Raw genomic sequence first — 24,533 nt, forward strand, 5'->3', positions numbered from 1 at the left:
ACATTTGAAGTCCTGGCCCTTTATCTTAAAGATCTTGTACACTTTGCCTTTTATTACACCTCCAGAAGAATCATGGTATTTTAGTCTCCTGTAGGATGTCCAGAGGCAGCTCTCTAGGCATCTCATGTTCTTCCGTCTCTGATAATGAGATTTCTGACATCCTGGCAGTGAATCACCAGCAGTTGGATTAGAGGGAAAATAAGCCTGGACACACAAAACCTATGTAATGTTATTGACCAAATTGACTTCAGTTGAAAAGCAAGGAAAAACATATTAAAGAATCGACCAAAATTTTGCCTTCTTGGTCACAGTATGTTTGGGACTGCAACAGTCCCAGCTGTCAAGATGTTCCTGCTTTCTTTCAGTTCTTTCCTAGCCTGTTGACACATATTCATATCAGCTACAGCTGCTCAGTACACGTTGAAACTTGGAGGAAGACTCCCAGGAGTATTTTTAATAACTTACCTAAATACCTGTGCTGCAATTTTATGCAGTTCTTTCCTTTTATAAGCAAAGGGGATACACATAATTGGTAACCATCCTTTCTGAAAACACTTGATCTTCCTGTATATAAGTGCTAACATATAGCTCTCCATTTCTCTTCACTATGAAAAGTCTTTCACTCCAACCTAAATTTTATTCTTCTATTCCTGCCCTCCATTTCCTTTTTTTCTTTATTTCCCTTTGTACTTTCCTCTGCTCATCTATATTTTGAAAATAGACTCGCCTCAAACTGAATTCTCGATCTCATATTAACACACATTTCAGACAGAGGGAAGTAAGTAAGCCTTTTGGTCTTTGTGTTTTAAACTCTGTTATTACAGCTCAAAATGACAATATAATGGTAGAGAGGTTGTAGTTCATTTAGTGAACTTTCTGAACCTCCGGATGTTTCTCTGCCTTGTGTAATTAGCTCTCATCCATCTCATAGTTATGCTTTTGTTTAAGAAATTAATGATAAACTTGTCTCAATAATAATAGTTTGGTATTTTTCTTGCCAAGTTTAATCCTACGTGAGTTGAATTTCATGTGTTAAAAAATACCCTTCGTAAAATATGAAATATCAAAGTCTGATCACTTCATATCAAAAATTTTAAGATTGGAATTTACAGTATTTTAATACACAAAAGAGCACCACAGCAATTGAAGTACGCTGCAAGAGGATTAGGATTGCTGTGAATATTTCTATCTGTTACTATTTGTTTTTCCCTCCAAATGACTAAAACCTAAATCATCTTAAACATGTATTTGCCCATCTTAGATCGGAAGTGTTTCAGATCAAACAGAACCACACATTATTTTTGTTACCCAAATTATAAGTACACATAAATGAGACTACAAAGACTCTCACCTGTACTTGAATTTTAATAATACAGGAAAAGTTCTAATGCCATTAGCTCCTTTCTCTAGTGAGAGAAAAGCCCACTTTTCCTAAAAAATACTAAAGCCTGAGGAAAAAAAGGGTATTTCATGTTCATAATGGTTTGAGGCAGGAATGTCTCTATTTAAAGTTAAAATGTTTTAATATCCTTCAGTATATTTCCTGAGTGCTGGATGTCTTAATGAACTCCATGTTTGGCAAAACAAAAAAATATGTAATGAACTGTAGTGACATGCAATTTAAATATATGTGATAGGGCCTGAGAGATGACTCTACTGATAAAACAACACATGCATAGAGGAGATTTTGTATTTGAACTCTGGCACACAGCTGGTCAGGGTCCCTGGGCCTCCAAGCATGGACAGGAGTTGCCCTTATTTTAAGAACTGTGATAACATCTTATATCCAAGTACTCTACCACAGCTTAAGCACATGCCTTCTACTCTTCTCTCTGTGTGAGTCATTTATCTTTACAACAACCTTATTAAGTAGATACTATTAATCTCTTTTTACAGATAAGGAAACTGAGGTGAAGATTTTAACTGGCTTGTCCTAAGTCACAGAGGTAGTCAGTAGTAAAGTTAAGTTTTTATTTCATTACATTAACAGTAGACTCATCTTTCTCCCTTATAACCATATCTGTTTTATGTCTGTTTTATGTTTAATTGAGTTCAGAATATCTATGTATTCATCCTTGATTTCTTAATAAAATTGTGGTAATATATCCGTGCACATTTTGTGATTAATAAAATTGTGGTAATATATCCGTGCACATTTTGTGATTGCAAGTAGTATTTAAACAATTTATTTTCTTTTATAAAATAATTTTATATTATACCTGGTATTTAGTCCTTCCTAGCTATTCTAGTTTGAAGGTACATTAAAACAATACAGGTTTTGCCAGGGTTTGTTCCCAAGCACACAACCAGGAGTAAGCCCTGAGTATTGCCAGGAATAGCCCCAAACAACCACTTCAGTAAGATATTGGGCATAGGTAAAACTAGCTGTTTCGTATACCTAATATACTTAAAGTTGAATAACCCCTAACATGGAAAGATTTTTTTAAAGAAAGTCTCTCTTAATATTCAGAATAGTTTTACTGTGTGATCCACCAATTTTTATCTTAAGTATCTATCTGAATAACACAAAAGCACTAATCCCAAGAGCTCAACTATGTACATTGCACTGCTACTTACTATAACCAAGATTGGAAACAATCCAGATACACAAAGACAGATCACTGGAAAAAGGAGATATAATATACACAATAAAATATATCCAGCTAATAATGGAATTTTGCCATTCCCCAGAAGATATATGGAACTAGAGGAGGGAATATGTTAAGTAAATTAAGTCAAGAGAAAAAGAAATACAGTATGATTTCATTCATTCATGGAATAGGGAGAGGCAATGCCAAGGGAAAGCAAATCCATAGAATCTAACTATAGAACTCAGATAACTTGGGGCGGGGGTGTGTCAGGGAAGATATCAAAGGAGGATTTAAGGAGGAAGGGAGTTTTGTGGACTGTCATGGAGGGATATTGATACTTTGGAAGTAGGTGTGGTATGACAAAGTATTTTAAGATATGCTCAAGCAAATCAATGAACAATGGGAGGACAGTGCTATAGTGCTACAGTGCTACAGTCCTATTTTAAAAATCTGTTACCCTAAAATATACAAGTTAGTAAACTAACTTTAACTGAATGAAAATAAATAAAAAAACCCACTTCCAAATCTTGGGCTTGAACATTTGTTGCCCTGCTCATTGTAATTTCAAACAACCATATTCTTATTCCAATCAACGGCCAAGACCCAGAGACTATAAAACCCAGCTCCCAGAAACGCACGGCCACATTTGCGGCTGTGCGATATCTTATTATCTCATTCTTTGGACAAACTGGCAGGCTACTGAAAGTAACCTGCCCACCCGGCAGAGTCTGGCAAACTCCCTGTGGCGTACCCAATATGCCAAATACCAGTAACAATGATGGGTCTCATTCTCCTAACCCTGAAAGAGCCTTGAATATGGCACTTTCTAAAAAATCTCAGGGCTAGGATGAAGGAGACCTTACTGGGGCCTGCTCGAGGCAATTGATGAATAACAGGATGGTTGTGATCGTGATCGTTGTGATATTCTTATTCTAATCTGTTCTGTTAATCACTCACTGGGCTTGAAACCTGACCTACCTTCTGTGATTTACTTCCAGTACTCTTCTATTACTTCAGGTACCATTATTATGAACATTTTTCTTGGTTTCTTAGGAGTCAGACATACTATAAACTTACACTATTTCACTTAAGTCTCAATGATCTTCGTGGGTCAGATTATTTGAGTCTTATTGAAAATATTGTAGGACCAAGGGAAAAATCTTTCATTATCAGCAACAATAAAGAGAAAAGCTATCATATTGGCCCCAGACACCTTTTTAGCCCTCATACCTATGTGTACTTTTAACACTGACTCTTTGATGTGGTAAAGCCTATCTTGTATATTCAATGACAAATCTTCTCACTTTGAATGGGGGGGAGTTCAAAAGAAGTTGAAATTAGTCTTTGTTACATCAAAATTAGTTTCTCAGTTCTAGAGAATTGGTTCCTCCTTACTGGAATTCAGTAGTGTCAGGACTGGCAGTAACCACCTTACTACAGGAAATTAATCTTTAGAATGGAAAAATGAACACATGTAGAAATCATTAGTGAAGAAAATAGGCTATCTATCCCTCTCCCAATATACACAGGTACACATAGCTCAAAGAAAGCAGATGGATGATTTAATTTTATTTATTATTTTATTATTTTAACTGTTTTATTTATTTCACACCTGGTGGGCCTGAGTTTACTCCTTTGTGGGTGCTCAGGGATCATTTCTGGCAAAGTTGAGGAGGCTACATAGGCTAGAGTGATAGCACAGTGGGTAAGGTGTTTGCCTTGCATGTGGCCAACATGGCCAACTACGGTTTGATTCCTCCACCCCTCTTGGAGAGCCTGGAAAGCTACCAAGAGTATCTTGCCCACACGGCAAATCCTGGCAAGCTACCTGTGACGTGTTGAGTATGCCAAACACATTAAAAACAAGTCTCACAATGGAGATATACTGAGCCTGCTCGAGCAAATCGATGAACAATGGGAGGACAGTGCTACAGTGCTACATGGGGAACTGGGGGTCGAAACTGGGTTGGTTGCATGCAGAGGAAGTGCCTGTCCTGACTACTATCTTTGTAGCTCCAGATGGATCATTTCAATGAGAACCTCTTTCTACCAGTCGTTGACCATTTTTATCAATATTTGTTTAGTGACTTATTATCTAAAAAGTATGTTCACATATATTTTATTGAATCATTGCAAACTGTTCCGAGTTATTGACTTGATCTTACAGATAAAGAGAATGAATCTTGAAGGGAAGGAACTTTGAAGAGCACGAATCATTTGTATATGGAAGCTGCTTAGCTCAGCTTTAACATGAGTACTGATCCATCTTCCCTGTATTGCTCTGGGCCTGGTATTATTTTCTTTACTCCTAGACTTCTTAGTTTGTAGAGAACCTGTTGATTTAGATGTTGCAACAAGGAAGCAGTGAATGGACTACTGGGGAATGGCTATCAACATGCATGCAAGAGTGTCTTTGTGACATCATTTTGCTATATCATAATATAGCAAATTGTAAATCCTTTCAGTTCAGACTTTTCAAAGAGCTTCAAACTATGACTTCGTGGAAAAGATTATTGAATTCATTATTGAAATATATAGGTCTCAACTACGATTTTGTGACTTAAGAGTTTTGTGAGCTGAACATTTCACTCATTCTCTCTGAGCATCAAATTTCTTATTCATTAAGGAGGTCAAGAATATCCCCTTTGAATACTTCATAGAGCTGTTGAGAAAATAGATTTGAGAATGTTGTTCAGCGTAGACAGGGGATAGAGACGAAAAATGTGAAGAAAATAGGAGAAGTTTATTGGTAGGCGCTCCTGGGCAGATTCCATGAACCTCGGGTGAGGCTGAGGTAGAGCTGCACCCTGGGAGATTCTCAGAGAGTTTTAAGTTGTCTTGGGCGAGAAAAGGGAACCAATACTAGTGGAACTGGTGCGCGTGGTCTGGCTCCCATTACCTGTCTGTAGGGGGGAGGTTGATGGTGAGGAAGCATGGAATGCAGCCTGGTGGCTTTCTGATGCCTGGTGGAGTATAAGTCCTGTCTTCTGCGATAGAACAGGGTAATCTCTGATTCTGGGAATGTTGCTGTCTCATCAGCTGCTCGCCATTTGGTCTCAGTTTCCATTTTGTTTGAGAAAAGCTCACACACACAAAAAAAAACCCCAAACGCTATGTATGAAAGCGGTTGAAACGTGCAAGATGCTTAATAAGGTGCTAAGTTGAAGGATGAGGATGAGGTAAAGGCAGGAGCAGGTTTTGTGCTTATAGATGTCTTGACCTGAGTTTTTTTGAGCGGAGGGGCTTTGGTGGTGGTGGGATTTAGGCCATACCTGGTGATATCAGGGCTTTCTCCTGACTTAACTTAGGGATCACTCTTTGCAGTGCGAGGGATTAACCCAGGGTTGCCATGTGGAAGATAAGCCATGTACTCTTTCTGGCCTTAGCCCTAAGTTGGCTTGCCACTTTACTTCTTGAATGAGGATGGTCCAAAATGAAATCGTTGTCACAATATGCCATTCAAGTGAATTTTAGGTTCAAAAAAAAGTTGTCTTCATAATATCCTTTTTTCTTGACTTTGAGGACTGGCAAATTTTTCAAAGGATATTCACTGTGTAACCATTCTTCATGTGTCCCGCACATTCAGGTAACAGAAGTCCTTCCTGTAAGAATGCCAGAAATCCCATTTAATAAAGTAGGATATTTATAAAGGGACTGGCTTAACTCCTAGAATAGGAGGCACTCCAGTGAGAAACTACCAGTTAGCATAGACTTTACCTCATTTTTTTTGAATCATGGAAGAATGTAAATTACCTAGAAAAACCAACATAGACGATCCAGAGGAGAATAATCTTCTCCAAACAATTTAAAGTTGTATGATTATACCTCATGAGATTACAGGTTACAGTACAACTATACTCTTGCTTGATTGGAAGTTTATTTAGTATTTATTTTATTCATCTATATTTATTTATTTTTGGTTGGAGGGGACACATTGACAATGCTCAGGGGCTATTTCTTGCTCTGAGGTCAGGAATTATTCCTGGCAGTTCTTGGGGGGAACATACGGGATGCCAGGAATCAAACCCAGGTCGCCTGTGTGCCTGTTGCTCTGACCCTTGAAAGTTTGTTTGTTTGTTTGTTTTTAAATGTAGAAGTAATATTGAACGAAACAAAATAGGGTAACAGATATAGATTAATTGCAACCAAAATCGGGTCCTGGAAAAATCAAGCGGCAGAATTAATTCACATGAGGAGTTAGACTGCTTAATGAGAAATGTTTGTGATTAGCTAAGGGGATGGTGGCAAATCAAATAATGAGCCTTCTCTCCTCCTCTGCCACACCATCTCCAAACTGTCTACTTTAGTTGTAATAATTCACAGGGTAAAGCTCTATGATCTGAAACCTGGGAACTTCCCTTCAGAGCTCACAGGCTATTTTTTTGAATATTAGAAGTTTCATAAAAGTGTATGGTTTGTGCAAAACCTTCCACTTATTTGATAAGCAGTGGAAGAAACAAGATAAGAGTATAGGAAAAGCCATGGCTTAGGGTAAGTTATTGAGTCTCTCTATTGCTTAGTTTCCTCATATGTCAAGCAGGTTTAAGATATCTGTTGCATTGGTTGGAAATATTACATGATTTAGTATATAAGTGCCTTAAGTAATTAAAGACTTTGTTATCTAATAACTACCAAACAGTGTTTAATGCTGAATGTACTGAAACTGACCTGTTATTATTTGTGAAATGTATTTTACCTCCTGAAGACATTTTAAAATTTCTTTCCCAATATCCAGCATCCCTTTGTACCTATTTGGTAGGTTGCAGTAATTAACAATGTGATGAAGTTAAACTGCTTGAGTTTCAACTCTGGCTCTAGTTTTTTATTTATTTTTTTATTAGTTGTCATCGTGAACAAATTGCTTAATCTTTTATCCTCTGTTTCCTCACCTGTAAGATGGTGATAATAAACATCATGGAGTTCTTTTGAGGTTAATAACATTTAATTGCTATAAGAAACTAGAAGCCCTAAATCAGGGCTTGACTTCTGCTCAGTGTTCTTTCAGTGTCAGATATTTTTTTTCCTCTTTGCAAAATTTTCTCTCTATGCCAAGACTATGCATATATTCTCTTTCCAACTTCATCTTTAGTAATGCTTAAGACCAAACCACATCTATAGGGAAAGATATAGAATGATTTTCAAGTCACCACTTTAGTTTTCTAAGAATCACACCTGTCCTCCAGGCAAGCCCTGTTCTCCAGGAAGTATACTTATATATGTGACTTTTCATTATGGGACTTGTGTCCTGGGTTTTTGCTGTATTGCAGTGGGACACTTTCTGGTGCTGTTGCAGCTGTTTCTTATTTCTGCCTCGTAGGACAATCACGTATTTGAGATTTCCTTGACAAACCTCTCTGATGGTGACTGTCTGCCAGACTGCTTTTCTCGTTTAGCCAGCTCCCTTTAAAGTTATTTTTCTGTATTTTAATTTTTTTTTCATTTCATTTCATCATCCTGTTATTCGTCGATTGCCTCGAGCAGGTCCCAGTAACGTCTCTTTCATCCTAGCCCTGAGATTATATTCAAGGCTATTTAGGAGAATGAGACCCATCATTGTTACTGGTATTTGGCATATTTGGTATGCCACGGGGAGTTTGCCAGACTCTGCCCTGTGGGCAGGCTACATTCGATAGCCTGCAAGTTTGTCCAAAGTAGGAATAAGACAATAAGATGTCATAAAAAAAAAAAAGTTCTGTTAAGATGTCGCGCGGCCGCAAATGCGGCCGCGCGGTTCCGGGATCTGGATTTTATAGTCTCTGAGTCTTGGCCGCTGATGGGATTACACGGCGCCAGGGGGCCAGGTGGTGGGTGTGACCCCCGCCTACTGGAATTTGGAGGATCTGGGTGGAAGATGCTCGACTCCAATTCGAGTAGGCTTGGAGGTCTCGGCCCCGGAACCCGCGTGGCTTTGTCCCTCTGCCAGTACCTTCACGTGTGTGGAGAGTGGTCTCAGCATGGTGGTGGCTGGTCCTGGAGGTCTTCGGCTGCCGGAGCCCTGGTTGGGGCGGGGAGGAGAGCTCAACCCGCTCCCCTCCAAGGGGCTCCAGAGAGGAACACCCAGGCGCGGGGGCAGAGACTGCACTGTATTTTAATTGAAGTAGCTTTAAGTTTTGGGTGTGCTTCGTTGAAAATCAGCACGTGTATGTATTCTCTTAGGGACATCATTCATTGCAGGTTCTTCATATTCAATTGTCACCTTTGTCCTGATGTACCCATTCTCCTCTCCCCTTCCTTTCTGGTAATCACAAATTGGCCAGAATCAGAAAGCTTATTATTATTTTTAAATTTTTAAATTTTTTTTATTAGTGAAACACCATGAGGTACAGTTGTAGATTTACTATTTTTTGTGCTTGGGTTTCGATTATACAATGATCAGATACCCATCCCTCCACCAGTGCCCATTTTCCACCACCATGGATAATATCCCCCCCCACCCCCATCCCTCCATCTCCCCCTGCCTCTGTGGCAGGGCAATCCCCTGTGTTCTCTCTCTCCTTTTGGGTGTTGTGGTCTGCAAAAGAGGCATTGAGTGGCAAACATGTTCAGTCCATAGTCTACTTTCAACATGCATTTCCCCTCCTGGGAGGATCCTCCTAACACCCTTTATTTGGTGCTCCCTTCTTTATCTGAACTGCCCTTTCCCCTAGAATACCCGGCTGGCCTCTAAGTAATGGAGTAATCCTCCTGGTGCTGATCTCAGCTATTCTTGGGTATTAATCTCATATTTTGTTACTTTATATCCCCCAGATGAATGCAATCTTTCTATATCTATCCCTCTCTTTCTGACTCATTTCGCTTAGCATGATACTTTCCATGTTGTACCACTTGTATGTAAATTTCATGACTTCATCTTTTCTAACAGCTACATAGTACTCCATTGTGTAGATGTACCAAAGTTTCTTTAACCAGTCATCTGTTCTTGGGCATTCGGGTTTCTTCCAGTTTCTGGCTATTGTAAAGAGTGCTGCAATGAACAAACAAGTGCAGATGTCACTTCGACTATACATTTTTGCCTCTCTGGGATATATTCCCAGGAGTGGTATTGCTGGGTCAAATGGGAGCTCAATTTCTAATTTTTTGAGAATCGTCCATACTTTTTTCCAGAAGGGCTGAACCAGTGGACATTCCCACCAACAGTGAAGGAGTGTCCCTTTCTCGCCACATCCGCGCCAGCAGAAAGCTTATTTTTATTTGTTTAGTTTACCTATTTGTTTGTTTTCCTCTATATACCACACATGAATGAAATCACACTTAAATGACTTTCTGTGGATTATTTCACTAAGCAATTATGAGTCACTTTCTGGGTCCTACATTACTGCTACTGGAAACTTCATTTTTCAGCTACATAATAGTCCACTATGTTTATATGCCACAGTTTCTTTATCCATTTGTCCCTAGTAGCAGACATTTTTTTTTGAGTGGTAGTTATTTGGACCTTCTTCACTCTAATCCTCATTTAGACTAGTTGTTGCATAAATCATGGACACATTATGTTTGTCTGTTCAAGAGAGCCTTTCTTCATGATACTTGAAACCCTCCAGTTTCTATGAAGATTTTTGAGATTCTAGCTGACCTCTCTAATATGTCTTACTCAGTAACTATCAAATCAACGAGCAAATAAGACACTTTGATGATAGCATATGATTCCAGCTTCCATTATAAAAAGAAATAACTTTAAATACAAATAATTTCCTCAACCTGGCATATAACTTTCCAGTTTTAGAAAATTTTTATTATGTTTGTGAAGTCACAAATTTTGATTTGTGAGTTAAAATACATTTTGTGTTGTGTCGTATGTGCACACATGTGCGTATTTTGTCACATAAATTATGACATTTATTGTACCCCTTTTGTAAAGCGAGATATATAAAATAGATGAATAAGATTCATCATGATAATGTATGGAGATTACTAGTATGTGACTAACTTTGTTCTCAGTTATGTCAGACTATTAACTATCCAAGAGAAAACAACATGGGAGATTTAGAAAGAACAAACTGGTTCTCTTGGGTGTGGATGCTGGTTTCACAATGGAGGTGTTGGTTTGCCCTACAAAATCATTGCAATGCAATAAATCCAGTGACTCAAGTGCCTTGGACCTCAAAAAAGCAATTATATCAGTATCTGGGATATGGTAAGAAAGATTTCTCTTATTCTGTTTATTTTCCTTTTTCATCTTCCAACAAACTTGATTTTTTTAAAAACATATCCAGAGGTTAGTAAACACTGTATTTTTTTAAAAAAATTATTATTGAATCACCATAAGATACATTTACAAGCTTTCATGTTTGAGTTTCAATCATACAATGATAAAACATCCATCCCTCCACCAGAGCACATTCTCCACCACCAATGTCCCCAGTATTCCCCCCCTTTCCAACCCTCCCCCTGCCTCCGTGGCAGATAATTTCCCCTATACTCTCTCTCTCATTTTGGGCATTATAGTCTGCAATACAGATATTGAGAGGTTATCACGTTTGGCCCTTTATCTACTTTCAGGACACATCTCCCATCCCGAACAATGTCTCCAACCATCATTGACTTAGTGATCCCTTCTTTATTCCAGCTGCCTTCTCCCCCAGCTCATGAGACAAGTTTCCAACTATGGGTCAATATTCCTGGCCCTTGTGTCTACTTTCATTTGATGTTCATATTATATTATGTTATGTTATATTCCACAAATGAGTGCAGACCTTCTCTGTCTGTCCCTCTCTTTCTGACTCATTTCACAGAGCATAAACACTGTATTTGATAAGAATGAAAGGAAACAAAAAATGTAGATCAGAGGAGCAAACTAGCCACTTTGTTAAACGTGGTTTATACAAACAGATACTCAGGTTAGACAAAGGAAGCAAAGGGGCAATCAGCAAATAGTGGATGCAAGAGCAAGTACAGCAATGAATAGTACAGGTAACTGGACATCCTCAGGTGCAACTTCAAACTTGTTGCAAGGACCCCAACATACAGAAAAAAAAACAGGGAGCACAGAGGAACCAACAGGTGATGATCATGTGAAACAATCCCCAAGGACACAGACCTTTCATTTATCACTTAGTTACATCAAACGCATCTTGTTTCCATGGAGACCAAGAGCTTGTTGCAATCAACATCCTGAATTTAAGAGAAAAAATTCCTTCAAGATTATTTAGCTACTAAACTTAATGATAATATTCTTTTTTTTTTATTTTATTAGTGAAGCACCATGAGGTACAGTTGTAGATTTACAAATCTTTGTGCTTGGGTTTCGGTCATACAATGATCAAATACCCATCCCTCCACCAGTGCCCATTTTCCACCACCATGGATAATATCCCCTCCCACCCCCCCTCCCACCCTGTCTCTGTGGCAGGGCAATCCCCTTTGTTCTCTCTCTCGTTTTGGGTGTTGTGGTCTGCAAAAGAGGCATTGAGTGGCAAACATGTTCAGTCCATAGTCTACTTTCAACATGCATTTCCCCTCCTGGGAGGATCCTCCAAACACCCTTTATTTGGTGCTCCCTTGTCTATCTGAACTGCCCTTTCCCCTAGAATGCCCGGCTGGTCTCTAAGCTATAGAGTAATCCTCCTGGTCCAACAAACTTAATTTTAACTGTGGTAGGCAGGATAATTTTAGTCAATGATTGAAAAATAGAAGGCCCTAAAGGTATAAACTATATAAGCAGAGTTCTACTGGAAAGTATAACTAACAAAAATCTCAATTTTATATTCTAGAAAACAATTATTAAATCAGTTTAATTACAACTTAGAAACTCATTCATATTCATCCAAATTAAAAATAAAACATTTGTTGAAAAAATCTGTGCCGTTCAAAATAACATCCATGGTCTATTTCAGTTTTAATTAATTAAAATTACATTTAATTGAATCATTTCAAGGGTTCCATAGTGAACATTTTGGTCAGGGACTATCACATTAAACAGAAAATTCTATTACTTAAATTCTGTTAAACTTAATTCCAGTTTTTATTTTGAGAATTTTTTTTTTTTTTGCTTTTTGGGTCTCACTTGGCAATGCACAGGAATTACTCCTGGCTCATGCACTCAGGAATTACTCCTGGTGGTGCTCAGGGGACCATATGGGATGCTGGGAATAAAACCCAGCATCGAATGCCCTACCTGCTGTGCTGTCACTCCAGCCCAGAATTATTTTTTTTAATGGAAACTGTGTTTGGTTATAGAAAAGGAAATCAGGGTTGGAGAAGAGTCTAACAGGTAAGGCACTTGCCTTGCACTCAGCCCACCTGGATTCAGTCCTAGGCTTCGCATATGATCCACTGAGCACCTCTAGGAGTTATTCCTGAGTGTAGAGCAAGGACTGAGCACTACTGGCTGTGGTCTGTAAAAGAAAAATAAAATGAGTGTCAAATTGTTCAATTTTTTCAATGATACATCTTAGTGGATATGATCCAGAAAAGTACAGGAAGTTTCAAAACTATATCCCAGCAGTTTCTTTGAGGGTAAGGTGCATAAAAGGATAACCCCCAGCATACTGATTGTATGTGTGTGTGTGTGTGTGTGTGTGTGTGTGTGCGCACACGTGTACATATCTCTACATGTGAGATGAGCAACTTGAAGGCAAGGAAGTGTCTATTTGTACTATATTCTCAGTGCGTATTTTATAATGAGCATATAATAAATAATGAAGGGAAGAAAGACAGGGAGAGATGGAAGAAAGGATGGAGAAAACATATTTTCTGTTGAGTCATTATAGTCTTTCTGTAACTCTGTGTTGGCTCTCATCACCTCACAATTAATTGTAGTAATAAACATGGTCTTCTAAAATTTGTTCCGAGTAGTCATGCCTTGTCTAATATTTTTATTTCATAGAAAAGGGAAGAAATCAGCTGCCAATCTTTTTTACTTAGTACTGTCATTTTATAGTTTGTTTCATTGATATTATTGAGTAAATAGTTTTCTTTTGGAAGTGTGAGAGAGGAGACAGAGAAGAGACACGGAGAGAGGCACACGGAGAAACCCATTAAGGAAAAGAAATGACACGTTCTGAGCTAGGATGTGGGTGATGCCAGAACGGAGTACACTTCCTGCCGTTGCTTAGCTTTAGAGTTTCATAAGAAGTCTTTGTTTAATGGAGTGTCCCTTAGAGATCTTGGTTCATTTCCAAGTAAAATCTGACTTCTCTGACCCCTAGGTACCTAAGAAAGGTCCTTTGGGATGTGGATTGTGCAAAATATCCACTAAGACCACAGGTCAGTGGCAGAAATCCTTGAAATTTGGTCTTAACCCCAAATTCCACTGACATTTGATTTAGCTCAGAAGTCTTTGAAATTTGGTCCTGTCAGAAGCATTGACTTTTAGAAAATCTTCTTGGGTTTACATAGTGCACATTTCTTTATGCTTTTGGTTTACAGGGTTAATATGTTTAAAATGCTACCATGGGCTAGAGAGACAGTACAAGGTTAAGGATCCCATCTGTGCATGTTGCCACACTGGTTCAGTGTCCACATGTGGTCTTGGAGTCCCACCAGGAGTAATCTCTGAGCCCAGAGCTAGGAGTAACACCATTGGATGTGGCCCCCAAGAAAATGAAATAAAACGAAACAAACAAACAAAAACCCAAAGAAGTTAAAAAAAAGTGTTTTATTATCTTGGTATTTGTGTTGTGACTGTATTACTAATAATAACTACTCTTGTTTTGGTAGCCTAGCTGGTAAACAGCACAAGGGGTTAGATAAATAAAGTTTATCTAACTCCTATAGGGTTCCAGCCTTGTAATAGAGCAGGGTTTATATTAACTGTGCAAATATCAATGACCTAGTGACATGGTCCAAATATCTGAGTGAACGTTTTTTGCAGGACCGAATTCAAAGATCTTTTGGCAAAGACCAGATAACTCAATGAAGATTTTTGGCAGGACCTAATGTCTTTTAAGATGTGCTAATGGTATTTTTTTTTCTTTTTTCATTCTGAAGAGAAAGCAACTTTATTTTAACCAATTCTTTTCTTAATTTTTTTTTTGGGGGGAGGGTTTGGACTAAACTTACTAAGGCTTTATTTCTGGTGCATTCAGGGTACCAGATGCAGTGCCAGGAATCAAACCTGCATGCAAGAGTAGTGCCTCCCCACTACACAAATTCTCTAACCCTCCATTTGGTTCTTTTGGGGAGTGTTCGCCGCTTACTCCAGGTTCTGTGCTCAGTGATCACTCCTGGTAGTGCTCTCTGTATGAAGTGCCTGGAATTGAACCCTGATAAGGCAAGTGCCCTACCTGCTGTTCTATATCTCTCCAGGCCCTCATTTTAGATTCTTAAAAACAAAGCAAGACATGCGAATTAATTAGTAGTTACAATTATAGTGCATGCCAAAGAGATATAATTATTGCACACTTAAAACAAAAAGTCCTGAAAATGTGTGCTTTAAGTGATAAGGGCCCATATTCATATGTGAGGAGACTGCATAGGTAAGACGAGGGTTACATCAAGGATATTATAGGGAAAACCAGGAATAGATGCAATCTCCAGTTACCTCACAGTATTCTTAGAGCAACTTTAATTTAAAAAGACTATCATTAAAAGAAATAATTGAAATAGTCTCTGTTAGTGGTTAGTTCCTTTTTATTGTTGTAGGGCTTCTTTATTGAAGGTTTGAATGTTTCTAAAACACTGTGATTTTCTTGAATCAATTAGAGACTGTGGAGTCAGTGAAATACATGGAATTATCAATGTGAGAACATACTTCTGTCTCTTGTAGCCCTAGATTTAGGTGCTTTATAAGGCTTGGACAGTTCTCTCCTTAATTCTGGCATATTCAGTTTTTCACATGTTGAGTGTTACAAATGATTAAATCACTGGGGAATATTTGATGGTGACTAGGGTGAATGGGCTGTATTATTTTCTGTCATAGACAAGTCCGGCCATGTTAGCAAGTGTGGTATTTGGATCTCATTATATATTTCTCCATAATTCATAAATGATTGATTAAAACATGATCATTTTACTGGATTGATTAAATCTTGAGTGATGGAACATCAATCATTGCATCTCAGTACCAGATAGGACTGACTTGTCCCTTGGATTTGTTCTTAAGCATCTTGTCTAGGGAGGAATTGGCATTAGTACTTTGATTGAGAACAGTATGGATTTCATTAGGTATTCACTTTGAATTAATGTGGTAAACTCCCCCTCATATTAGGTCTTTTCAAATTATGTTGTTTAAGGAAGAAAAACAATTGTGGAATTCTCTTTTTTTCTTTCGGTGGGGGTGTTGAGCCACACCCAGCAGTGCTTGGGGGTTATTCTTGGCAGTATATTGATGGTCCTTAGCGTGCTTGAGGGGCTAGGGATAGAACCCAGGCTTCTTATAGGCACAGCATACACTCCAGCCCTTTGAGCTGGCTTTCTTTTGTAACATCATCAGACAGTGTTGTTTAAGGTCAAAGAAAGTTAGTAGAAACTTGGAGGAGCATTTTTCTGTTTTCCTGAAACAACTGGAGAGGAAAAATATGACTGTAAAGATATTAAATTGTACCCTCTTTATTGATTCCAGCAATGACTGATATATTCTAGCTCAGCATTCCATTAACTGTTCTACAGTCGATTATTCTGTGTGGAGCATGTGTTAGTAACAGGAATTTCCATCTTAAAAAATCAGCTTATATTGATGGGTACAGGAACATGCGTTATTAAAAGTAATTCAGTTTAATCTTCTAAAGGAAAATAATTGTGGGAGACTAATAAAATTTTTATAACATGTAACAGTGGGTTTGAGGGTTGTACAGTGGATAAGGCACTTGCCTTGTATGCAGATGACCCAGGTTCGACCACTGGCACTGCATATGACCCCTAAGTCCTCTCTGGAGTGATCCCTGAACTCAGAGCCAGGAATATGTCTAAGTATAGCTGGATGTAGCCCTAAGTCTGATATGTTTATATATATATACACACACACATATATATAACAATTTTTAATTGCTTGCATTATTATTCTAAGGACTAAAGTAATTATAGTAATATTTTCTTTAAACCAAGCACTTGCCAAGAGTTCCCGTAAGCACCCTTCCAGGAGTTACCCCCAAGTACCGTTGGGTGTGGTCCAACCCCCATGAAATCCACAATAAATTTTCTTCCTTCCATAGCATGGAGTGATAGCACAGCGGGTAGGGTGTCTGCCTTGCACGCGGCCAACATGGCCGACTCGAGTTTGATTCCTCCGCCCCTCTCGGAGAGCCCGGCAAGCTACCGAGAGTATTCGATATGCCAGACACAGTAACAACAAAGTCTCCAATGGAGACGTTACTGGGCCCGCTCGAGCAAATCGATGATCAACGGGAGGGCCTTTACCTTTTACCTTTACCTTCTATAGCATAATTTGAAAAAATATAATTGGTTTTTAATTTTAATATGTGGCTATGTGTTTTTATGCTCTCACATGCAGATCATTATATTGGTGAGTGTAATAATTGTATATTGTGCCATACAGTTTCTCTTCAAATCTGCATACAGTTCACCATAATAATGGACTGTCACTGTTCTGCTGCTGAGCATTTTACTTATTTCCAAAGGTCATATATGAATAGAAGGGAATTGGGAAGGGTCTGAGAGAAGTTTTAATTTGTAAAAAGGTAAGTACCTTTCCTTTCAGAATTAGATTTTATAGTTAGGACTAAAGTCTGGAAAAGTTAATTGACTGATTGACTCAGAAATTAAAAAATTTCTTTGGAAAATAATGTGTTATGTAATTTCAGAGACGAATTTTTTCCTTCAAAAACAAGTGAAAGGAAAATAAACTAAATCAGTCAAAGCATATTCAAGAGAGAATTAAAATGTGGATGAGTAATCTATCAATGGAGTGACTAATACATCATTTGCTATAAATATTTTCTTCACATTTAAAAAGATGAAATAAATTCAAATAACTTTTGTAGTCACTATCTTTGTAAGAGAGGAACACACAAAATGTAACAGTGCACGGAAGTCAGAAAATGAGTTTCTTGTTCTTCCCTGAGCTAATTGCTTGACTTTGAATTGAGTGTTTGTTAAAAAGTTATCTTGATTTTTAAAATGTGTTTCATTGTCATAATCTAAATAATTGCAAAGAGAAACAAAAGTTTTTCCACCCGAGATTACAACTACTTGAGTTTTAACTTGTGCTTCCTCTTCTTTTATTTTTTTACAGTTTTTTTTTAAATTTTTATTTTTTTGCCTTTTTGGGTCACACCCAGCGATGCACTCATGGCTCATGGCTCATGCACTCATGGCTCATGCACTCAAGAATTACTCCTGGCCGTGCTTGGGGGACCATGTGGGATGCTGGGAATCGAACCCAGGTTGACTGCGTGCAAGGCATACACCCTACCCGCTGTGCTATTGCTCCAGCCCCTTCCTCTTCTTTTTTTTTTTTAAAGAGGACTCATACACTAAAACATATGACTATCACAGCAGTCTAAATGGTAGTTTACTTGATAAATGCTTTTCAACAGGTAAAAGACACATGCCAATTCTTTAGAATTTATGTTTTTCTCTTCTATTAGTTCACAGGTGTTATTATTATTTCTTAAGTAAGTTTCTCAGTGAAAGAGACTTCATTTTCTAAGAGCAGTTTGCTCCTGTAGTTGAGCTTCTATAAAAATAGAGGACTAAGTCTTCTCTACTAGACAAGAACTTGAAAGAATCTTACAAGCTAGCAGTTAGAGGCAATGAAGAACATTTTCTTGCCAGATTACTTCCAGCTATTATTAATGCATGAGTTGAGCCACAGTATTTAAATGGCTTCTATGAAGCTCTTGTACCACTTTACCCTGGATTTTCTTTGGACCACACCTGGATGCTAAGGAGCTATTACTGGCTCTGTGTACAGGGGACCACTGGTGGTGCCAGGGATTTGAACCAGGATCATGACCACCTCAATCATATGCCACGCAAGTGCCTGACGTTCTGTACTATTCTCCACCCCTACTTCCATATCCTAAGAAATAGTCCAGGACTATTCTTACAAAATTTTGTTGAGTGAAAATTTAAAAATATTTTTTATTAAACCACTGTGAGGTAGAGCATGTAAAATTGTTCATGATTGCATTTCAATCATACAATGTTCCAACACCCATTCCTCTACTTGTGTAATTTCCCAGCGTCAGTGTCCCCAGTTTCCCTCCTACCCCTTCAAACCACCCACTACCCCAGCCTGCCTATATGGCAGGCACCTCTCTTCTCTCTCACTTTCTCTTCTCTCTCATTTTAGGTATTGTGGTTTGTGATACAGATGCTAAAAGATTATCATGTATATCTTTTTACCTGCTTTCAAGACTTAGTTCTTATCCAGAGTGATCATTTCCCACTAGTATTGTCATAATGGATCCTCCTCTATCTTGGCTACCCTCCATCTGTTGAGTGAAATTTGAGAATATCATTACATTCTTTAAGTTATTAGTGCTTGCTTTTTTCCATCGAAGGGAATGAAATCTTTAATATTATCTTCTGCTTGATTAAGATATTCCTTCATCCTTGGGGCTGGCGCAATAGCACAGTGGATAGGTTGTTTGCCTTGCACGTGGCCAGCCTGGGTTCGATACCCAGCATCCCATATGGTCCCCTGAACACCGCCAGGAGTAATTCCTAGTTCAAAGCCAGGAGTAACCTCTGTACATTGTCGGGTGTGACCCAAAAAGAAAAAAATTAGAGACTCCTTCATCCGTCTTATTTGAGTCTTCAAAGTAGGTTCATTCATTCATCTTTATATAGATGGATTTTTCGCTCCTCTAAAATAATAGTGTAGAGTAGGGAGACTATGGTCAAGGATTTTTGTGGTGGTGGTGGGGTTGCGGGGGGGGCTTCACCTGCCAGTGCTTAGGGTTTTCTTCTGGCTCTGGGCTTAGGGATCTCTTCTGGCAGGCTCAGAGACCATTATAGGGTGCTGGGGATCAAACCTGGGTTTGCTGCACTCAAAGCAAGTGCCTCACCCAACTGTACTATCTCTCTGGTCCCTAGACAAGATTCTTAAACTCTCTGTGACTTGGTAAGTTTCCTTAGCTGTAAACTGAGAGAAATCAAATCTTTTTTAGGTAATCTCTTAGGTTATGGTGAAAACCAACTCTTCAAGTTCCTGACCCAAAGTGAATGTTTAATAAATACTTATGTTTATTAAAGGTTTATTAGTCCCTAAACACTTTATATATACCACCAAAGTTCATCTCACAGCAGTAATATTTACCTGCTTTTTATCCAGTGTAGTAAGAATGAGTCCGTATTCTAAAGACTGCACATTTTTTTCCCAAGAAAACCTTTACAGAAGAGGATTATGTTGTTTCAGAAGTAACTGTGTTGAAAATGTGCAAGTTTCACTCATGGCATGGTAAAACATCAGTATCTGGTCTAATTCCTACTACTTTCAAACTAAATATTTCCCTGGTATGAAAGTGAAAGAAGGAACTGAACATAGAAATGATACAATAACTCAGAATGAAATTTCATATCCAGGCCCCAAAAGGCCACTTGTGGGCTGCAGGACATGCCAAGAAACTACAGGTGAAAATTGCATAAAAGGGGGGAGGGTGCCACAGGAAGGACCAAGGTTGGAGTGGGCCATGGTCAGAACAAGGTTGAGAAATACAAAATTGGGCTTGATCTATGTATGATGCTCCCTCCTTCCTGGGTTCCTCAGTGACATTTCTAGCAGTCATTGACATTTTCCACTGAATATTTGATTGGCAATTTAAGCTCAGTATGTCCCAATCAGAAGTCATCATTTCCTCTAAACCCTCTTCTTGTAATCATTTTCCCATTTTGATGAGAAGTCATTTTAAATTTACTCTAGGAAAGAGATTCCAATGAATAGAGCAAAAGCTTTCAATAACACTTATATTTTATTTTTTATTCAAGTTCTGTCACTTCCACCTTTCTATATATTTATTTCCACTTTCTCCCTCATGTATTCAGGCCTTCTGTTACTTATCCAAAAATATTGCAACCTCTTTACTGGAATATCTCTGATAATTTTATATCCCTGGAATTTTTTCCCCTAAATATTACTTCCAGATGACATCACCTAAATTCTATTTTCAGTGCTGTCATTCTCCCAACTAGCCTCTTCCATATCTGCCCAATCCCTCAAAAAATGAAAACTTTCAGCAACTCAGCAGTTAAGGCCAAGTATATGTTGGTGAGAAAAAATTTTTTTCATCATCTCACTAATAATTTCTGTAAACCCTAATCATCAGCTAACTTGGATTAAACCATTATTCACTACCTGTTTTCTCAGTAAAAGAAGCAGAATAAGTAGACTGGAGAGAAAGGTTGCCAGGACTTGATTGTTTCTCCCACTTACTAGTCATAAGATACTGTGCAATTTCATAATATAGCTGTGCCTTAGTTTCCACATTTGTAAAGTAGAAATGATAATGATATTTATCTCCTAGATTGTTGTGTGGATTATATTAAACTGTAAAGTACTAACAACAGTGACTATCACAGCAAATACAGTAAGATTTTGTTACATAAAAATAAAAATTGGCTCTCGCAACTTTCCTTATGACATCGATGACAATCATTCATACATACATATAATGTTTACATGTTTGTAACTCATCATGGTCCATCCTGCCACAACTTGAGAACAGAATTTTGTATTTCACAGTATTTGTATGTAGTGTGGTGCAGTACTTGGTTGTTGAGTGAAGTTTCATCTTGTCAGTAGAGTGTCTATTCCTAATATAGTTGTAAGATTTGGACCAGCCTTATATGAATATTTATTGCATTCTGAGTAAGCTCATTGAAAATTTAAGAACACAGAAAGTCCCTGTTGAGGGTATTTTTCAGTGTTGCTGCGTTTTAAAACTTGCAAACCATTAGAGTTGATTGAGACTCTATGCCTTCAGCTCTCAGCCCCACAGCTTTTATGGTTGTGTGTTTTCACAAACTCTACCAACAGATAATAATATGGTATCTTAGCCAAAGGGCTTAACAGACTGCATCTAATTAAATGGTGGCTATCTTTGATCTAAGTACATATTAACCTTACTTAGTAGGTGAGGAGACAGGAAATAGTAGCACAGGGTAGCCAAGTGATGTGGACAAGTCTTAGAGCCCTTCTGACTACTTCTGTGCCTGGGGCTGCCAACATGTGGGAGCATTTCTTTGTTGCACTCAACTTCCAGGACAACATCCAAGATGATACCATCAGGACCACACTGCCAGTTAATGACTGAGCCACAGACTAAACCAGGTCATGGAATCTTATTCATAAGAATTAGAGTTAAAAGGGTTCTTGAATATCTTCCTGTTCAATTTCTTATACATAAATCCCCACAAACTCCTTCAGCCCTCATTTGAATTCCTCCAGAGTTAGGGTACTCATTATCATTTAAATTGGCTTACCACATTTTTTCTCCATGCTATAAAGAGCTTCTTAATATCAAGCCATAGCTTGTCTTCTTGCAGTTTTTACTCATTTGTGAAAATTTTGTTTTTAAATGACCCGCAATTTAGTTTTATAAGATGGTTGTTTCAGGATGAGAAGAAAAATACTATGCCCCTCTCACAATCTCCACCAAATCACATATCCTTATTAGTTCAAATGTTTACAATGTGATACACATTTTGCATTTCATTTTTCCAATTTTCTTTTGGAATCTCACAAATGAATGTGTCCACAGTAACCTTTTCAGTTGGGTTTTTATTTATGCTGAATTATTTCCCTTTTGATCTTCTAAAGGAGAAAATGTTTTACATTTTTTTATCCCTTTATTTCCTACTGCATTTCCTTTCTCAACCACAATTGATCTCTGTTTCTCTTAGACATACACTCTCCCTCTCTCTCTCTCCCTCCTCTCTTTTTCTTTGTCTTTCTCTCTCTTCAGTGCCTAAGCATTGTGGCTCATACTTGTGAACAATTATTTTAAAAATAATTTGCCGCTCAGTCACACATGTACATATGAATTCCAGCATTGCCACTTAACTGTGTTACCTTGATTTCTTCCAGGTTACTAGCTTCTGTTTCTTCACCTGATCAATGGGAAAGTTAATTCTTGTTCCATGGACAAGTAGTCACTATTAAATGAAATAGTAAATGTGAGTTTCTGACTCATAGTAAGTGCTCAAGAATGAGGAGTTTGCGTTCTACTGTGGGTTGACTTTCTCAGGAGCCCACCTACCAGTTTTTTTATGGTTTGCCGCATCAAGCACATATGTTTGCTTTCAGACCTTAGTCATCCATATTTTTTTAATACAGCAAATCCTCAGTGTTCAAAATTAGTATAGCATGTTTGAATTTAAACCCTTGTAATTGAAAGAAGTGAAAATCCAAACAATGCTTTGGGCAAGGCAATTGCTGTGCTGGAGGAGAGAGTCATTGGAAACAGCTTGTCATGGAGATGAGCAGTGCCCCTTGGCACTATTTTAAAAGCAAAAAAAAAAAGTTTATAATATGAAAAAGTGCTTTTGTGTATGTATCCAACTATATTATTAATATCTTCTTTAACAGTCTGAGATTATCTTGTAATTACACATTGATTCCCCTCCTTCTTGCAGACATCTCTGTTGCCCTGTTTAGAAAAGAAATTCAGGGGTCCAGAGAGATAGTAGAGCAGGTAAGGAGCTTTCCTTGTACATGCTTGGCCCTGATTCAATTCCAGTACCCCATACAGCCCCGAAGCATCCCAAGGAGTGATCACTGAGTGCAGAGCAAGGAGTAAGCTCTTAGCACAGCTGGTGTGCCCTCACCCCCCAAAAAACAACACAAAAAAAATTTAGTAGGGAGCTGGAGGGATAGCACAGCGGGTAGGACATTTGCTTTGCATGTGGCCGACCCAGGTTTGATTCCCAGCATCCCGTATGGTCCCCTGAGCACCCCTAGGAGTAACTCCTGAGTGCAGAACCGGGAGTAACCCCTGTGCATCGCCGGGTGTGACCCAAAAAAACAAACAAAAAAAAATCCCTTCCATTTCTCCTTCTGAATTGATGTCCTCTCTGCCACCCCACCTACCCGCTCTAAAATAGATAGTGCCACTTGACCACAGTAGGTAATAGAAAAATCTAATCCAGGGGGCTTTGAGATAGCTCACATGATGACATACCCACATGGCACATGCACATGCCTGGGTGTGATCTGTGCTTCCTGTGTGCCCCTCCCTACTCAGACCACCTCAAGACATGGATCTCCTGCTGTGTGTGACCCTGGGACCCTCCTGGGCTGGACTGAACTCATGATAGGTTATGCCTCCCCCAGTATCCTCTGCACCCACCCAGCATTGCCAGGTATGGCCTCTGTTAAAATACTAAACAATCCAGAAGGTGTTCTCTTTCTCGCTTCCCAGTTCACCTCCATCAGCAGCTTAGTGTACTTCCAACCCGGGCAGCCGAGGGTGCCAGGGACAGCTTCCCTCACTTCCTGGGTCATCTTCCCCATTGACTGAAGACATCTGGATTCCAAAAGGAAAAATTGAAAGGGAATCCAATCCGTCCCATCCTTTCTGAAGAACTAAAACCACTGGCACCGGATCTCTCTCTCTCTCTCTCTCTCTCTCTCTCTCTCTCTCTCTCTCTGTGTGTGTGTGTGTGTGTCTGTCTGTCTCTGTCTCTCTGTTTCTGTCTCTGTCTCTCTTGTCTCTCTTGTCTCTCTTAACCCCCTCCCCACAAATTGAAGGAACACAACTCTTTGCTTTTGAAAACAAAGGATTCCATTAACCTATTTCTCCATATAATAGAGTGGCCTCACCTTGTCAAAACACAAATCATCTGTATTCAGTTCCTTGGCTCCTATTTGTTTTATTGTATAAATAAGAATTTTCCCATGGCATCCAGAGTTCCACATGATCTCTTCTTGCCCGCTTCTACAGTCTCATCAGACAAGTATCCACTTTGCCACATTCATTGCAGATATGTAGCTCTTGTCTTTGATCAGGCATTCACAGCTTCTTCCAAGCTGTGCTGTCTCCTGAGTCTAGAAAAACTGAGTTATCCTACTTAGGGATTCTTTTATTTTCTTTTTGGGTCACA

Source organism: Sorex fumeus, unplaced genomic scaffold, assembly GCF_029834395.1.
Source record: "Sorex fumeus unplaced genomic scaffold, SorFum_2.1 ptg000014l, whole genome shotgun sequence".
NCBI classification, from domain to species: domain Eukaryota; kingdom Metazoa; phylum Chordata; class Mammalia; order Eulipotyphla; family Soricidae; genus Sorex; species Sorex fumeus.